Below are 15,700 nucleotides of genomic sequence, written 5' to 3' on the forward strand. Positions count from 1 at the left end.
GTTACCTGCAAGGAAACACGTGCCGTCATCATTGCTTTGCACAAAAAAGGGCTTCACAGGCAAGGATATTGCTGTCAGTAAGATTGCACCTAAATCAAACATTTATCGGATCAAGAACTTAATGGAGAGCAGTTCAATTGTTGTGAAGAAGGCTTCAGGGCGCCCAAGAAAGTCCAGCAAGTGCCAGGACCATCTCTTAAAGTTGATTCAGCTGGGGGATTGGGGCACCACCAGTACAGAGCTTGCTCAGGAATGGCAGCAGGCAGGTGTGAGTGCATCTGCACCCACAGTGAGGCAAATACTTTTGGAGGATGGACTGGTGTCAAGAAGGGCAGCAAAGAATCCACTTCTCTCCAGGAAAAACATCAGGGACAGACTGATATTCTGCAAAAGGTACAGGGATTGGACTGCTGAGAACTGGGGAAAAGTCATTTTCGCTGATGAATCCCCTTTCTGATTGTTTGGGGCATCCGGAAAAAAGCTTGTCCGGAGAAGACAAGGTGAGCGCTACCATCAGTCCTGTGTCATGCCAACAGTAAAGCAACCCCATTCATGTGTGGGGTTGCTTCTCAGCCAAGGGAGTGGGCTCACTCACAATTTTGCCTAAGAACACAGCCATGAATAAAGAATGGTACCAACACATCCTCCGAGAGCAACCTCTCCCAACCATCCAGGAACAGTTTGGTGATGAACAATGCCTTTTCCAGCATGATGGAGCACCTTGCCATAAGGCAACGGAGATATCTAAGTGGCTCGGGGAACAAAACATCTATATTTTTGGTCCGTGGCCAGGAAACTCCCCAGACCTTAATCCCATTAAGAACTTGGGGTCAATCCTCAAGAGGCGGGTGGACAAACAAAAACCCACAAATTCTAACAAACTCCAAGCATTGATTATGCTAGAATGGGCTGCCATCAGTCAGGATGTGGCACAGAAGTTAATTGACAGCATGCCAGTGCAGATTGCAGAGGTTTTGAGAAAGAAGGGTCAACGCTGCAAATATTGACTCTTTACGTCAACGTCATGTAATTGTTAATAAAAGCCTTTGACACGTATGAAATGCTTGTAATTATACTTCAGTATTCCATAGTAACATCTGACAAAAATATCTAAAGACACTGAAGCAGCAAACTTTGTGGAAATACTTTTGTCATTCTCAAAACTTTTGGCCACGACTGTACCATATGTGGTTCTACCCCACAGTGTATGAAAAAACATGTAGTGCCCAGGTCCTCCCATAGTTGTGTATTATGTGACTGGAGTCCTTGCCGTTTGCAGTGAGAAAGCGAGGTCAGTACAAGTCAGTCAGCCACATTGGCCATTAGGTCAATGGACCACTTACGACAACAACAGGACAGACTTACATGTTCTAGAACTTCACATCTTGCCCAAAAGGCAGCCATTATGCTGTTGCCATGCTAACATACCGGAGCCATTAAACTCTCAAACAGACTTCACTCTTATGTGTTGCATCTCATGCCCATCCTCCAGCATCTCACCATCTGGCATACTGTATACCAACATGATCGCTGTGTACTAGCAGTAAACACATGTTTTGAAATGCAGATAATCAGAAAATTGCTTCAACGGTCTGTTTAATTCCGATAACCATATGGAATCCTAAGTATGGAGTCATTACGAGGGTACTCATCATGTGAATGTGCTTGATGCTGACTTTTTGACTGTAGCAATCACACTATGTAAAATAGCATTAGTTTGAAAGTACAGTTTGTGTTGGTACCTTGTGTATATTGCACAGTACATTGTTGTTCATTCCTAATGAAAACTGTTTACCACCCATATTTGTCTATCCGTACAATAGATGAATGTATCCTCCTGTATACATTGTATGTATGACAACTGTCTTTAAAGACCATGGCTATGGCAGTTGTGTAAAGAAGATATGAATGATCCATCATAATGGAGATTGACATGGAAGTGTTTGAGGGTGAATGGGCAGCACCGCGGGTATAGACGGTGATATTGCCCCTTTGCACTGTAGTGCACAGCAATGGCCTGAGAGCGAATGGATCAAGACTAGGGAGTTTTATGACTCCAATGTCTCATGTACTTGATTGAAGGCACCAATAGGGAGCAAGCTAGAAGCTTTTGTCCACAGAAGCTAAAGGTCAAGTTGATCCACTTGAGGTCGTAGTGGAGCACTACATTGTACTGGAATGGAGCCATTTCTTGTTTCAGAAGTAGGTAGAGGGGAGGTTGTCCTGACTTTAACACCCTAGAGTTGATGTCCGTGCCCCTGGGATTTAATTAGCATAATTTAAAAAATCCCCATCAAAGTCTGTCTGTTTAAGCAACACCCTCAACATGCCCTTATGGTGAATTCAGATAAGCTGGCTCTAACACATGTTGAATGGCAAATAAACAGCTGGAGATGAGCTGGCCACAGGTTGTACAAATTGTCAAAGGAAGTTTGGCAATATTCAGACTTCAAATCGTATTGGTCACATACATGTGATTAGCAGATGTTATTGCTTGTGCTTCTAGCTCCGACAGTGCAGTAATATCTAACAAGTAATATCAAAAAAATTACACAACATATACCCAATACACACAAATCTAAGTAGGAATTAATTAAGACTATATTTATATGGACGAGCGATGTCAGAGCGGAACGGACTAAGGTAAAGTAGAATAGTATAGAAAAACAGTATATACATATGAGATGAGTAATGCCAGATACAGTGCCTTGCGAAAGTATTCGGCACCCTTGAACTTTGCGACCTTTTGCCACATTTCAGGCTTCAAACATAGAGATATAAAACTGTATTTTTTTGTGAAGAATTAACAACAAGTGGGACACAATCATGAAGTGGAACGACATTTATTGGATATTTCAAACTTTTTTAACAAATCAAAAACTGAAAAATCGGGCGTGCAAAATTATTCAGCCCCTTTACTTTCAGTGCAGCAAACTCTCTCCAGAAGTTCAGTGAGGATCTCTGAATGATCCAATGTTGACCTAAATGACTAATGATGATAAATACAATCCACCTGTGTGTAATCAAGTCTCCGTATAAATGCACCTGCACTGTGATAGTCTCAGAGGTCCGTTAAAAGCGCAGAGAGCATCATGAAGAACAAGGAACACACCAGGCAGGTCCGAGATACTGTTGTGAAGAAGTTTAAAGCCGGATTTGGATACAAAAAGATTTCCCAAGCTTTAAACATCCCAAGGAGCACTGTGCAAGCGATAATATTGAAATGGAAGGAGTATCAGACCACTGCAAATCTACCAAGACCTGGCCTTCCCTCTAAACTTTCAGCTCATACAAGGAGAAGACTGATCAGAGATGCAGCCAAGAGGCCCATGATCACTCTGGATGAACTGCAGAGATCAACAGCTGAGGTGGGAGAGTCTGTCCATAGGACAACAATCAGTCGTATATTGCACAAATCTGGCTTTTATGGAAGAGTGGCAAGAAGAAAGCCATTTCTTAAAGATATCCATAAAAAGTGTCGTTTAAAGTTTGCCACAAGCCACCTGGGAGACACACCAAACATGTGGAAGAAGGTGCTCTGGTCAGATGAAACCAAAATTGAACTTTTTGGCAACAATGCAAAACGTTATGTTTGGCGTAAAAGCAACACAGGTCATCACCCTGAACACACCATCCCCACTGTCAAACATGGTGGTGGCAGCATCATGGTTTGGGCCTGCTTTTCTTCAGCAGGGACAGGGAAGATGGTTAAAATTGATGGGAAGATGGATGGAGCCAAATACAGGACCATTCTGGAAGAAAACCTGATGGAGTCTGCAAAAGACCTGAGACTGGGACGGAGATTTGTCTTCCAACAAGACAATGATCCAAAACATAAAGCAAAATCTACAATGGAATGGTTCAAAAATAAACATATCCAGGTGTTAGAATGGTCAAGTCAAAGTCCAGACCTGAATCCAATCGAGAATCTGTGGAAAGAACTGAAAACTGCTGTTCACAAATGCTCTCCATCCAACCTCACTGAGCTCGAGCTGTTTTGCAAGGAGGAATGGGAAAAGATTTCAGTCTCTCGATGTGCAAAACTGATAGAGACATACCCCAAGCGACTTACAGCTGTAATCGCAGCAAAAGGTGGCGCTACAAAGTATTAACTTAAGGGGGCTGAATAATTTTGCACGCCCAATTTTTCAGTTTTTGATTTGTTAAAAAAGTTTGAAATATCCAATAAATGTCTTTCCACTTCATGATTGTGTCCCACTTGTTGTTGATTCTTCACAAAAAAATACAGTTTTATATCTTTATGTTTGAAGCCTGAAATGTGACAAAAGGTTGCAAAGTTCAAGGGGGCCGAATACTTTCGCAATGCACTGTATGTAAGCATTATTAAAGTGACTAGTGTTCCATTCCTTAAAGTGGCCAGTGATTCCTAGTCTATGCCTATAGGCAGCAGCCTCTAATGTGCTAGTGATGGCTGTTTAACAGTCTGATGGCCTTGAGATAGAAGCTGTTTTTCAGTCTCTCGGTCCCAGCTTTGATGCACCTGTACTGACCTCGCCTTCTGGATGATAGTGGGGTGGACAGGCAGTGTCTCGGGTGGTTGATGTCCTTGATAATCTTTTTGGCCTTCCTGTGACATCGGGTGGTGTAGGTGTCCTGGAGGGCGGGTAGTTTGCCCCCGGTAATCCGTATGGCAGACTGTACTACCCTCTGGAGAGCCTTGTAGTTGCGGGCAATGCAGTTGCCGTACCAGGCGGTGATACAGCCCGACAGGATGCTTTCAATTGTGCATCTGTAAAAATTTGTGAGGATTTTAGGTGACAAGCCACATTTCTTTAGCTTCCTGAGGTTGAAGAGGCTCTGTTGCGCCTTCTTCACCACACTGTCTGTGTGGGTGGTGCATTTCAGTTTGTCAGTGATACGTATATACGCCAAGGAACACTTAGAAACATTTATGATGTGAATACTGATGTTTGTCATTTTCCAGGACTGGCTAACAGTCTGTGTGATAGGATTCTATTGAAGAATTGTGTAGTGTGTAATTATTTATATATATAAAAAATATATTTATTGTCATAACAAATAAGACCATGCTTTTAATGTACAGTCCGGAACATTGAGGATAAACCCATTAGGATAAACTGTTTCAATGTTGGATACATGAGAAAGCCTTCTCTCGCTTTTGTCAGGATCAGTGGGTTTGATAATGGCAGTTGCGAGTTTCTGGACCAGAAGCCACCACACCTGAATGGGGAAGCTTGAGCTCCCCATTCACTGCCTCGCTAGTCTGTATCTCTGTATCTCTCTGCTACTCTGTTATAGCATCAACTTTGCACTCCTTTTTTTATTTTCTACAATTTTCTTTATTTTTTCTGTTGAAGCGAGGGAGAGGAAGAGGACGACTTCATGACCTGCTTTGACACAATGACCAGTTACTAAAACAAACTGCAAGGTTACATTTCCTTACCAAATATAAACAAGTGATGGACAGTGAAGGATAGTGTTAAACCCTGATGGACTCTGATGGAAATAGGATGATGATTAAGAGTTGAAAACAATTACCATAATATTGATGATGAAGATGAAGAGGAGGATGATAATTATAAGGAAGATGTTGAACTGATTAAGCCAAATACAAGAAACACAAGCTAAACCAGCAATGCCGAACGTAGCTCATTTGTAAGGAAAGAACAAATAGTGAATCAACCTGTTGACCTACTCTCTCTCATGACCAGTCAAATTAAAACTGTTTTGTAACAGTCAAACTATTTTATAACAGCCTGCAAGAGCACCTTTCAATATCTAGAGGTTAGTATTGAGAAGGCCACGAATAACTGTTGCATTCTAATGCGATTCAACCTCTCTCCATATCAACCATTTGAGTGACTCAAGTGCTTGTTCATTCATTTCCACTTCTTGGAAGAATTTATTGTCCCTTATTAGTGGGGAAACTGTCCAGGCATGTTTCCCTTCATCATTCAGCTTCCTGGTGCTTTCTTTCTTACATAACACCGCTGACAGGGGGATAATTAACAAGCTGAGGGAAGTCAGCAGGGTCCCTGGGGCGGCCCCAACTAGACAGGGATGGCTGCTCACTCTTCTGTTTGAACCGTTGCCACGGTTTCATTCATCTTCCCCACTTGTAAAGAGTCATGGGTTTATTTTTACCGGTCTACAAACATGATGTTACCGCTTGCCCTCTTGATTTTGCACAATCCCCAAAGGAGTGGTTATATGTTTCAATGTAGCTATTTACTGATACATTTAAAAAACTGTTCAGTATCTTACCTGACTTTTACTGTCAGGAAAACAACGATCCACTATACCTTTCATGATCTGCTGCATGCTGAATAAGATGTTTAGCTCAGCTAGTCTAATGGCTAGCCATTCATATACTGTGCCTTGCAATCAACTCCTGATCTTCTTATTACCACCCCCATGTCATCGCTTTCTCATGGAGGATGATTAGAAAATAACAAAGCCGTCCTTGCTTTTAGCATGGTACAGACAATTTCCTTCCAACTGGTCTGATGAGCATTGCGGTGGAAAGTTCCCATAAAGAAAGATACTTTGGAGCAAATAACTGTAGCTGTCCATCAGCCACAGAACACCCCCTAACATCCCATAATTATCCCTCTGGATGACAGGAGCTGATAAAGAAGAGACCATTGGCCAGTAGGAGAGCAGAGTGGAGTAGCACTTAGAGACGCGTGGAGAGGCGCCCAAGGTCAGGGGTCAGTTCAAGAGCACCACACAACCACAGGGAGGAGATGAACCACATACCCCGGGAGAGACTGTCTCTGACAACATGTGAACCTCTCCAACAGAGTCCTGTATCTGCTTCTTCTTTCATAATCTCAGCACCTTTGTTGGTATACTTTCATATTTCAAGCTTTGGCTTTGACCATCAAAGAGGTCGGTACAAATAGAAAGATTTAGACTTGAAAGAACATGTTTTTTTCTGTTCAATGCACAATTTTTATTTTATTTTTTATTTCACCTTTATTTAACCAGGTAGGCAAGTTGAGAACAAGTTCTCATTTACAATTGCGACCTGGCCAAGATAAAGCAAAGCAGTTCGACAGATACAACGACACAGAGTTACACATGGAGTAAAACAAACATACAGTCAATAATAGAGTATAAACAAGTCTATATACAATGTGAGCAAATGAGGTGAGAAGGGAGGTAAAGGCAAAAAAGGCCATGGTGGCAAAGTAAATACAATATAGCACAATAAAACACTGGAATGGTAGTTTTGCAATGGAAGAATGTGCAAAGTAGAAATAAAAATAATAGGGTGCAAAGGAGCAAAATAAATAAATTAATTAAATACAGTTGGGAAAGAGGTAGTTGTTTGGGCTAAATTATAGGTGGGCTATGTACAGGTGCAGTAATCTGTAAGATGCTCTGACAGTTGGTGCTTAAAGCTAGTGAGGGAGATAAGTGTTTCCAGTTTCAGAGATTTTTGAAGTTTGTTCCAGTCATTGGCAGCAGAGAACTGGAAGGAGAGGTGGCCAAAGAAAGAATTGGTTTTGGGGGTGACTAGAGAGATATACCTGCTGGAGCGTGTGCTACAGGTGGGAGATGCTATGGTGACCAGCGAGCTGAGATAAGGGGGGACTTTACCTAGCAGGGTCTTGTAGATGACATGGAGCCAGTGGGTTTGGCGACGAGTATGAAGCGAGGGCCAGCCAACGAGAGCGTACAGGTCGCAATGGTGGGTAGTATATGGGGCTTTGGTGACAAAACGGATTGCACTGTGATAGACTGCATCCAATTTGTTGAGTAGGGTATTGGAGGCTATTTTGTAAATGACATCGCCAAAGTCGAGGATTGGTAGGATGGTCAGTTTTACAAGGGTATGTTTGGCAGCATGAGTGAAGGATGCTTTGTTGCGAAATAGGAAGCCAATTCTAGATTTAACTTTGGATTGGAGATGTTTGATATGGGTCTGGAAGGAGAGTTTACAGTCTAACCAGACACCTAAGTATTTGTAGTTGTCCACGTATTCTAAGTCAGAGCCGTCCAGAGTAGTGATGTTGGTCAGGCGGGTAGGTGCAGGTAGCGATCGGTTGAAGAGCATGCATTTAGTTTTACTTGTATTTAAGAGCAATTGGAGGCCACGGAAGGAGAGTTGTATGGCATTGAAGCTTGCCTGGAGGGTTGTTAACACAGTGTCCAAAGAAGGGCCGGAAGTATACAGAATGGTGTCGTCTGCGTAGAGGTGGATCAGAGACTCACCAGAAGCAAGAGCGACCTCATTGATGTATACAGAGAAGAGAGTCGGTCCAAGAATTGAACCCTGTGGCACCCCCATAGAGACTGCCAGACAATGAAGAGACAATGAAAGATGTTGACAGACAAATCTATTATCTTTTGATGTTTTTTCTGGGAATGTAGAAACCTGTTATCAAAGGCCAAGCCTTGACCAATGTGTGCAGGGAATAAAAAAACAAGAAAGAAAAACTAAAATCTGTCCACATCTATCAATATCTTTACAGTGTAAGAATGTGGACCAGGTAATGAAACTGCATACAGAGAAGGAATCATACAAGAGTATAATATCTGTGCAAATGTTGAACATCGTGGGTGGTAATACTTTATAATATGCCCAATGGAGGATAAAATCACATCTCTCTCTTTTACAACCCAGGAGCAAACTGGGGGGGGGGGTCTTGTCATTGAGAAAATGCTGTTTGTGTGGAGAGAAAATAATGTTATCCAAGCACCTCTGTGCTCTATAAATAAAGCTAGCCTTTCTCAGCTTAAGCTGGATGACGAAGGAGTTTAATATTGACATTAGAGACGGAATAGGGAATCCAGCCCACTATGTTTGTCCAGAAAGCACATTGCTTTTGGGTCACTAACTTTACTATTCATCTCAATACGTCTGACCGCTCGCAGCACAAAACTCTTTCAGTCATTCTCAATGATGAATCATTCTCAATGATGAATCATTCTCAATGTTGAATCATTCTCAATGTTGAGTCATTCTCAATATTGAGTCATTCTCAATATGGTGCTACTGTACTGGGAGCTCTGCTTGAGGTCCATTTGGTTTCACCTGTCCTTGTCAAATCAAAATCAAATCAAATTTATTTATATAGCCCTTCGTACATCAGCTGATATCTCAAAGTGCTGTACAGAAACCCAGCCTAAAACCCCAAACAGCAAGCAATGCAGGTGTAGAAGCACGGTGGTTAGGAAAAACTCTGTAGAAAGGCCAGAACCTAGGAAGAAACCTAGAGAGGAACCAGGCTATGTGGGGTGGCCAGTCCTCTTCTGGCAGTGCCGGGTGGAGATTATAACAGAACATGGCCAAGATGTTCAAATGTTCATAAATGACCAGCATGGTCCAATAATAATAAGGCAGAACAGTTGAAACTGGAGCAGCAGCACGGCCAGGTGGACTGAGGACAGCAAGGAGTCATCATCTCAGGTAGTCCTGAGGCATGGTCCTAGGGCTCAGGTCCTCCGAGAGAGAGAAAGAAAGAGAGAAAGAGAGAATTAGAGAGAGCACACTTAAATTCACACAGGACACCGTATAGGACAGGAGAAGTACTCCAGATATAACAAACTTACCCTAGCCCCCCGACACATAAACTACTGCAGCATAAATACTGGAGGCTGAGACAGGAGGGGTCAGGAGACACTGTGGCCCCATCCAAGGACACACCCGGACAGGGCCAAACAGGAAGGATATAACCCCACCCACTTTGCCAAAACACAGCCCCCACACCACTAGAGGTATATCTTCAACCACCAACTTACCATCCTGAGATAAGGCTGAGTATAGCCCACAAAGATCTCCACCATGGCACAACCCAAGGGGGGGCGCCAACCCAGACAGGAAGATCACATCAGTGACTCAACCCACTCAAGTGACGCACCCCTCCCAGGGACGGTATGAAAGAGCCCCAGTAAGCCAGTGACTCAGCCCCTGTAATAGGGTTAGAGGCAGAGAATCCCAGTGGAAAGAGGGGAACCGGCCAGGCAGAGACAGCAAGGGTGGTTCGTTGCTCCAGAGCCTTTCCGTTCACCTTCCCACTCCTGGGCCAGACTACACTCAATCATATGACCTACTGATGAGATGAGTCTTCAGTAAAGACTTAAAGGTTGAGACCGAGTTTGCGTCTCTTACATGGGTAGGCAGACCATTCCATAAAAATGGAGCTCTATAGGAAAAAGCCCTGCCTCCAGCTGTTTGCTTAGAAATTCTAGGGACAATTAGGAGGCCTGCGTCTTGTGACCGTAGCGTACGTGTAGGTATGTACGGCAGGACCAAATCAGAGAGATAGGTAGGAGCAAGCCCATGTAATGCTTTGTAGGTTAGCAGTAAAACATTGAAATCAGCCCTTGCCTTGACAGGAAGCCAGTGTAGGGAGGCTAGCACTGGAGTAATATGATCAAATTCTAGTCAGGATTCTAGCAGCCGTATTTAGCACTAACTGAAGTTTATTTAGTGCTTTATCTGGGTAGCCGGAAAGTAGAGCATTGCAGTAGTCTAATCTAGAAGTGACAAAAGCATGGATTAATTTTTCTGCATCCTTTTTGGACAGAAAGTTTCTGATTTTTGCAATGTTACGTAGATGGAAAAAAGCTGTCCTTGAAATGGTCTTGATATGTTCTTCAAAAGAGAGATCAGGGTCCAGAGTAACGCCGAGGTCCTTCACAGTTTTATTTGAGACGACTGTACAACCATTAAGATTAATTGTCAGATTCAACAGAAGATCTCTTTGTTTCTTGGGACCTAGAACAAGCATCTCTGTTTTGTCCGAGTTTAAAAGTGGAAAGTTTGCAGCCATCCACTTCCTTATGTTATGGGCTTCACCATGTTTCATTGAAATGTACAGCTGTGTGTCATCCGCATAGCAGTGAAAGTTAACATTATGTTTTCGAATGACATCCCCAAGAGGTAAAATATATAGTGAAAACAATAGTGGTCCTAAAACGGAACCTTGAGGAACACCGAAATTTACAGTTGATTTGTCAGAGACTTGTGCTTGTCTCCACCCTTTCCAGGTGTTGCCCATCTTCCCCACTATCCCCTGGGTACTTATACCTGTGTTTTCTGTCTGTCTGTGCCAGTTCGTTTTGTTCATTCAAACCTATCAGTGGTTTCTCTTGTGCATGTCTTTGTTATAGTCCCAGTTTTGACCATGTCTGCCGTCCTGTACCGTTGCCCCACTACTCTGGATTATCGACCACTGCCTGCCTTGACCTGTCATTTGCCTGCCCCTGTTGCTGTAATAAACACTGTTACTTCTACAGTCTGCATTTGGGTCATACCTTAAAATGTCAATTTAATCTACTCCATCAGCCGACTCTCTCTCTGTCTATATGCGGGAGCAAATGAGCCTGGGGACAACTGAAATGAAACCCAGTGAAAAAGTATTGACTTGAATAACAAGCCTAACCGTCACCTAATATACTTATATAAAACTCCCTAATGTAGCATCTCTCTGCTATGAGAGGTGTGATTGCTGGTCACTAACAATAACTGTTGTGCTGGGGACATAGTATCAACAATTGTCTTTCACTTTTAGCACAGTTTCAGGCTGGTGCAGCACAGTCACTTAGTAGGAGCAGAGTAATTGGACCTTTTTCCCTGAGTGGAGAGCATCACTTTGATTTATCTCCAGGTGACAGTGAGAAACCTAGCAACAGACCGTTCCAGATATAGCCTATTGCTACTTCTCTCTGGATCTCACCAGAGGCTGTCTGGGTCATAGCATGATGCTGCTTTCTGCATCTCACCAGAGTCTGTCTGGGTATGGACACACATGCATTTGGACACAAACACCCTCTTGGACACAAATTCACACAGACACTTGGAACCCACAGAAATATGTGTCACAGGTCATTGCTATTCCAGTATTGTCCATGTCCAACTTGCAGAAGTTGTGTCCACATGGAATAGAGACTGGCTCAGTGAACACATCCAGACAGACAGAGCACAAGAACTGGTCTTCAGACAGGAGACTGCTGGAGGTGGCCATATCTAGACAGATCAGAGGTGAAAATATAAAGCATTTCCTGGAATCAGTTGGCTCTCTACAATACAAACTAATGACTAAACAGACAACTTTAGAGATAATATGTTTTGAATAGGGCAAATGAAAAAAAATATTCAGTCAATTCAGGAAGTCAAATGTGGATGTGGGAAAATTTGGACTTCGGAATTTCAGTTGACTTTCTGAACTGAATGAATTGGTTATGATCCCAACCAATCTTTTTTAAATTATTCATTTCAGTGCATTTACTAGGATACCCGCCCATTTGAAATAGCTCTTACCATATATGGGTTTGTTGTTTAGCGACAAAACCAATGCGTGCGTAACTATGGAGCAAAACAGATGGTGTTGGCTTAACGTAAACTCACGTAAACTCATACATCGCCTTGGTCCGTACAATTGCCCTTATTTTAGCACCCCAAAACGTAATACTTCCAGATCAACTGTAACGTCAATACCACTGTAAAGCACAATTTCTCCCCTTTCCAACATAATCAATTACATGACCTAAACACTGCCCATTTCTGCATAATTCAAGCAGGCAATGAGCCCCGTCAGGTCTTTTAAAAATGGCGGGTGGGGAAGCGAAACTAATGCATGATAGTGAGACGGAGAGATGTTGTGTGGGAAAATGGCTTTTTTTCACTCGATCTGTCCGGCTTATCACCTTATCGCCTCTAAAATGTAAATAAAAGACTATAAAGAGTTTATATAATGTGTCATTACATACCTATTTGAAGGTTTGTGTCGAATTTGAATCGGGTTTTTAGGGCGGTGCTAAAGTGATCTTAGAAATAAACAGGGGCTTTGAGAATGATGATCACATGCAATGATGACGCAAAAAATGACTAGGTATCTGTCACGTTCTGACCTTTATTTCCTGTGTTTTGTATTAGTTAGTATGGTCAGGGCGTGAGTTGGGTGGGCAGTCTATGTTTGTTTTTCTATGATTTGAGTATTTCTATGTTTCGGCCTAGTATGGTTCTCAATCAGAGGCAGGTGTCATTAGTTGTCTCTGATTGAGAATCATACTTAGGTAGCCTGGGTTTCACTGTGTGTTTGTGGGTGATTATTCCTGTCTCTGTGTTTGCACCAGATAGGACTGGTTTGAGTTTCACATTTCTTGTTTGTTGTAGTCAGTTGTTCATGTGTATCTTAACGTATTAAAAAAGAACCATGGACACTTACCACGCCGCATATTGGTCCTCTGATCCGTTTCGCCTCTCCTCTTCGGAAGAAGAGGAGGAAATTCATTACAGTATCCCCCCTTACCCCTGTCACTGTCCATTTCTTGTTTTTAAAGAATGAGAGTAGTGCTACACCTAGTGGAGAGAGTTGCTTTATGCATGCTATACGTTATGATATGACACGTCCCGATGTAACAGAGGGTCCGTTTTTTTCAACTTTTCTCCAATACTATAGAGCCATTACCATGTCGATCAACGCTTGAATAGAAACCTAGTTCACACCCCCGATTTTGAAGTCAAAACAGTCGCTACAGTCCCATTAGTTTTCTTTGTAGCCTCATTTGAATGTTGCGGTTGCACACATTTGTACGGAATGGGGTGAGTTTACGTTAATTGTTGACAATGTGTAAACTATATTTTGTCTTCAATGTTTATTGAAAGCATAAATTAATTTACACAGTGAGTACTTGTCTTTCAAATACATCATTACAGTTATTTGGTAGATAGCTAGCAACATTTTTGCCATAATAGCATAACGTGACATCAGTCAAAACACCTCAAAACAAGACATTCGGGGTATCCTACGAAGCAAGCTAGATCTACTCAGTGTTTTCTAAAGCTAACCAACTTCAGTTAGCTTCACATTGAAGCTCAGGCTTCATCTATACTATGACGGTAGATATTTCTTGCCCGCCTGCTGCCAACTCTAGCAGGATTGTAACTGCCATCAATCCAGGGGCAAGTCAGTGCCGAAATCAAAATTAAGGAAAAGTTATCTTGAAAATCCAGCAGTCTATAGTGTGAAATGGGCCTTTAGAAGTGCATTCTTCATTTTACTACTTATCTTTAATGGTGTCTTTGATGTGCTTATCAATGCACAAGAAACTCCTATCGATAAAATAATTGTATTAAGTCATACAATATTTTCAAATGCATTCTGTCATTACTAAATAATGTGATAGCTATTTTAACTTTTTTTTAAAAAAATGTATACACACAACATGTATTTAATCAAATATTGAATCGGTCATCTTCCTCGGGGATGATGATGCAATCCTTGCAAGAGGGAGGGAATATGATTACATATTGGTCCTCAACTCACAACTCTGTCATTTCATTCAGGGTAAGTGGAGTTAGCCTGCCCCAGAGCAGGTTAGGTCTTAAGGATTCATTGCCATAGAAATTTAATCTGGCTAAAAGGTGAGCCACTTTCCTCAAAGCTGCTTTGTAGGATATCTTTCAGGTATCAATAAAAATATACAATGAGCTGAAACGAGCCACCTACGATTCCCCGCATGGTAGCTTCTTGTCATTGTTGATAGCTATCTGGCCATCGAGAATCACAACATTGAAGTGTGCGCATTGTTTTTGTGAAGTTGTCAGCTAACCCATCTACTACTTGGGGGAAAATGCAATATGCAACTTTTTGGGCGACCCACAAAATTCACATAGAAATGTGAGTTGTAGATTTATAGTTATAAGTGGTATAACTGATCTATGTGTGCTATTTCTATACTTTCGGTTTTGTACTTAAAACAGCTGAAAATACAATATTTTTGGGTATTGAAAATACACTGCTCAAAAAAATAAAGGGAACACTTAAACAACACAGTGTAACTCCAAGTCAATCACACTTCTGTGAAATCAAACTGTTCACTTAGGAAGCAACACTGATTGACAATACATTTCACATGCTGTTGTGCAAATGGAATAGACAACAGTTGGAAATTATAGGCAATTAGCAAGACACCCCCAATAAAGGAGTGGTTCTGCAGGTGGTGACCACAGACCACTTCTCAGTTCCTATGCTTCCTGGCTGATGTTTTAGTCACTTTTGAATGCTGGCGGTGCTTTCACTCTAGTGGTAGCATGAGACGGAGTCTACAACCCACACAAGTGGCTCAGGTAGTGCAGCTCATCCAGGATGGAACATCAATGCGAGCTGTGGCAAGAAGGTTTGCCAGGTCTGTCAGCGTAGTGTCCAGAGCATGGAGGCGCTACCAGGAGACAGGCCAGTACATCAGGAGACGTGGAGGAGGCCGTAGGAGGGCAACAACCCAGCAGCAGGACCGCTACCTCCGCCTTTGTGCAAGGAGGAGCAGGAGGAGCACTGCCAGAGCCCTGCAAAATGACCTCCAGCAGGCCACAAATGTGCATGTGTCTGCTCAAACGGTCAGAAACAGTCTCCATGAGGGTGGTATGAGGGCCCGACGTCCACAAGTGGGGGTTGTGCTTGCAGCCCAACACCGTGCAGGACATTTGGCATTTGCCAGAGGACACCAAGATTGGCAAATTCGCCACTGGCGCCCTGTGCTCTTCACAGATGAAAGCAGGTTCACACTGAGCACATGTGACAGACGTGACAGAGTCTGGAGGCGCCGTGGAGAACGTTCTGCTGCCTGCAACATCCTCCAACATGACCGGTTTGGCGGTGGGTCAGTCATGGTGTGGGGTGGCATTTCTTTGGGGGGGCCGCACAGCCCTCTATGTGTTCGCCAGAGGTAGCCTGACTGCCATTAGGTACCGGGATGAGATCCT

This window comes from Oncorhynchus nerka, linkage group LG23, assembly GCF_034236695.1.
Source record: "Oncorhynchus nerka isolate Pitt River linkage group LG23, Oner_Uvic_2.0, whole genome shotgun sequence".
In the NCBI taxonomy this organism is placed as follows: Eukaryota; Metazoa; Chordata; class Actinopteri; order Salmoniformes; family Salmonidae; genus Oncorhynchus; species Oncorhynchus nerka.